Raw genomic sequence first — 4,663 nt, forward strand, 5'->3', positions numbered from 1 at the left:
GTTTTGGCAAAATACCTGGAGTCAATTTCTCCTTCTTGTATAACATTTAAATCTGCTCCAGTATCAATTAAAGCAATAAATTCCTTAGAAAATTGATTATTAATTCTAAGAAGAATCTTAACATACCATTTTTGTCCAGCAACCATATTTATGGTTTGGAGAAATTTTTTATTTTTCTCAAGCTTTGGGAGAGTATCAACAAGTTGCATAGCTTGATCCTTACCATCAGGGTTAAGAATAGGAATCTCATAGTTATCGACTTTTTTGTCATTAGATTCTTGATCATTATTTAGCAAATCATTTTGAAAAATAAAAAGTTGTTCAAGATTAGAAATTCTAGTATCATTTCTTTGTTCTTCAATTTTTAGAAGTTTAATCTCAGATTTTAAATTATCCATCTCTTTCAAAATATCTTGTAAAGAAGAAGGATTAGAAGTTGTGTTTTTATTTTGAAGACGTTTATAAACTTCATTTAAAGAATAGGGTTTTTCTTCCGTCAGCAAAACTCGTTTTCCATAATCCAAATTATTATGAGAAGTGCTAGGTATATTTTCAATAATTTGTGATCTTAAATCAGCACTTGGGATGGCTTTTAAAACATCCAACCAATCATTATTGGTGAGAACCTGTAACTTGGCATCTTGAAAATTGGATAAAAGATTAAAGAATTCATCTCTTTTGGGATTAATACAAGCTTTTCCCTGTCCACAGGGTTCACATTCTGAATTAGTAGTTGCAGAACTACTGTCTGTGTAAAAAGAATCATTTTTAAGGATTTTTAAATTATTACTAGAATTACTAGAATTATCAGACATAGTTTCTGTTTCACTCTGTAGATCTAGTTCATTAAGAAATAATTTTGAAATCTTGTCTTTAAGATCATCATCTATATCAAGATTATTAATTTGTTTTTGGGTCCAGCAATTGTTTGCCATATGTCCCTTTTTATTGCATTTAAAACACCTTATTTCTTTTGAAGGTATATAACCCTTTTTCCTATAATGCTTTTTATGGAATTTTCTCTGATTTTTTAGATTAGTTTTTTCTTCAAGTTTCGCTTTAGAATATCTTCTCTTTTTATATCTAGGATAATAAGTTTTATCCTTACCTTTGTGTTGTTTTCTACGAGAAGTAGAAGGTATATCCATACCAAATTGTTCACAAAATTCTCCTAATTGGTTTCTTTCAATAATATTTTGGTGTTTGAGTTGTTGGTTTAATTTAATTTCATTACAAAGGTTTATACCTTCTGCTGTACAAGCTTTAATAAGGTGACCATAATTATATTTTTCGTAATTAATAGAAGGATTTTCTCCACGAAGAATTTTTCTAATTCTTTCAGCAAATAAGTGTGGTAAACCATCAATAAATTTACCTTTCCAATGAGAGCTATTGCATTCCGGTAAAAGCATGACTCTGCTAAGGAAGGTGTCTTTGTACCACCTAAAATCAGTTAAAGTTTTACATCTAAAATTTTGTAAAAGAGTTCTTGTGGAATCATAATTATTCCCCAATTGGCCAGTAAAATGATCAAGTATATTGACAAGTAAAGTGTAAACCGCATTTTCTGTGGGCACTTCATCTTTAATTTCTGTATTAGTAATAATAGCTGTTTTTTGTTCATTAGTGAGGTAATTATCCCACCATCCTTTAAGTTGACCGGTGAATCCTGATGCTATCATTTTAGCAACAGTGGAATCACTATTATTAGCATTTTTACAAACTTGAGAATACATAAGCATTCTATGGCAATGGTTATGAATTTGTTTTTCAGCAAAATAATCTATATTCCATTCATAGATATGAGATCCACTATAACTATGTCCAATAATCTCAAAGCATTTTCTTCTGTCCAATATCAACAGTGAAGGTCTTCTATTATAATATAGAGTATTAATAGGTTTTTGACCCCATTTATTTTTTGAAACAACATTCAAATCATCTTTGAAATTCGGATTGATTTCTTCATTTAGAGTTTGCAACTTTAAATTTGCAACCTTATCAGCCAACTGACTTATAAGTTGTTCGTTTTTAATGTCAGATAAAAATTTAAAATTCTTTATTTCAGGAGGATTTTTGATAATAGGAGTTATTTCTTTCGAAGAAGAAGAAGAAGGGTCTTCAGTCTTGGTATTTTGAATGACTTGATTAAGAAGATTTATGACTTTATTAGCCTTATGGGGTAAATTTGTAACATGTTCTCCAAGAATTTTTAAAGATAGATTAGCATAATTATTTTGTTCACTTAAGTAATTTAAATGTTTAGTAGTCGTGGTAATAATTCCGTCTTCATAAATTTTTGAAAGGGGCATGTAAGAACACCCATCTAATTTAAATTTCTTAAGAGGAGGATAAACTCCCTTAACTTCATTACCATTGAGAAGTTCAAAATTTCTTTCAAGAATAGTTAAATGATTATATAAATAAGTTGAACAATACCAAGGGACAAAATAAATAACTGCATTTACTGATTTGCAGTATTCATAAAACTCATCTTGCAAGATGTTTTGTTGTTTTTCATTAAAATTATGAAAAAACCAATTTCTAAATTTTTCCCAAATAGGAGATTGAAATTCATTACTAATTAATTTTCTGGTTATTGAACCAGGAGAAAAATCTAGTAAGGCCTTCTTAATCATCAGTATAACTCATTTGGGACAATGTGTCCGCTTCCTTTTTAGAATGTCGTCTTAAAATTTTATCAGAATGCATTCTTAAAACATCTTCATCTGTTTCAATAAAATCTTCATCTCTTAATTGAGAAGTTGAACACCTAGATGTACTAGGCATATCTAAATCTTGATCAAGGGCTGAAATAAAAGTCCTATTAGAAAAAGATCTAGTCATTTTTGAAGTACTACTTCTTGGTCGAATATGTTTATTACCAAAATTTAAAGTAACAGCTCCTTCAGGAGTTTGCTGTACATCAAGTAAATTAGTCTCCATAATGGGTTGAGGAGGCATAGCCTGGGTAATAGTCCAATTCTCAGGGAAAGATATTTCTTCCCATTTAATAGCCTTTCTAGTAGTGATATTAGATCTGTTACAATTAGTCTCGATAATAATAGTCTCATTTATAGCTTTATTAGCTAATCTACAGTGAGGATTTAAAGTATATAAAGGTTTATAATAAATCCTGTAGCAAATACAAATTAATTCAGATCCTTTAGCATAATTGTAACCATGAGTTTTAACATTCAAAGTTAAAGCATCTAATATATTAGCATCTGTTAAAGATAATTGTAAATTTGGGTAAACGTCAAAATATACTGGACCATGAGCCAGACTGGATTTAACAACTCCATAATTATAAATAGTTCTTTTGCTAACTTCTGGAATTGTCCATTTGTTTAGCAACTCTAAATTCTGAGGATATTCAACCTCTTCAGTCATACTGTTTTTCACAGTAGACTTACCCGTATTAAGTACGCGTAAACTCATAAGATGAGAGAGTGTTGAATTATGACTTAACTATCATAAATTATATATACTTCCATGGCTCTGATACCAAGTTAAGCGGGGATCTTTACTGTACCAACATAGTATAAGAACGAGGATTTAAAGAATAGGGTTTTTCTTCTGTAAAACTCTACCTATATATATATATATATATATATATATATATATATATATAGAAATAGAAATTGAATCATGTGAGGCACCCTTCTTAGGGTGAGGCGGCTGAACCATTTATTCACCATTAGATCTAATTATTACAGATGCACCAGATGTTGACACGTGTCCCTTATATACTCCCCAACTAACTCACTTTTCCTCATTTACAATCTCACTTCCCCTCATTTATTTCTCTCTCTTCCTTCAGCTACTTTTCCGCCATTATCGCCATTATCACCGAGGTTCTACGAGCTCATCTATTCCGCCATTTCCCTTCATCCTCAATCATTTACTCCGTCACATTTACTCCGTTCACTCTCTCTCTTCATCTCGTATTCAGTTGAGCTCCGTCTTCGCCATTCACTCCGTCTTTGTCATTCGCTGAACTCCGTCACATTTGTTCCGCCATTGAAGTCGATTTATCCGCTTCTTCGTATGTTCCTTTCCGTTCCTTTACTAAATTTATTTAATTAGTTTAATTACTCAGTTTTCTCTTATTTTTCTATTTTCCTTCACTCGACTTCGTTTGATTTCTATGCATTTCGTTTCTGCTCGATTATGCTCGCAATTTGATTGAAACTTTCTCTTATTTTTCTATTTTCCGTTTCTTTACTAAATTATTGTTGTTATTATGCAGGTTTTGATCACTTTGTGAGCATAATCGAACACAGTAGGAACGCATAAAATCAATTGCAGTCGTTTTCTCCGCTTTTTCGTATGTTCCTTTCTATTTCTTTACTAGATTTTGATTTTTTTGCTTATTTAGTTAAATTTTAGGTTATAAACTTCATTAATTAGTTTAATTAAGGAGTTTTGCTCTTGTTTTACTATTTTCCTTCACTCGACTTCCATCGATTTTTATGCGCTCCTTATCTGCTTACTTATTCTTTGAATTGAAGTTTCATTGTTATTGTTCATTGTTAGTTATGGCCGATTTCATGTATCCTATGTTTTTGATGAAATTCTCGTTAGGAAATGCTCCTCATAATACCTTGGTTTATAAGGATCAAGCTCTTAATCTGACTTCTGCTGTTGTTGCTTCATTGTT

The sequence above is a fragment of the Silene latifolia genome, chromosome 9, assembly GCF_048544455.1.
Source record: "Silene latifolia isolate original U9 population chromosome 9, ASM4854445v1, whole genome shotgun sequence".
In the NCBI taxonomy this organism is placed as follows: Eukaryota; Viridiplantae; Streptophyta; class Magnoliopsida; order Caryophyllales; family Caryophyllaceae; genus Silene; species Silene latifolia.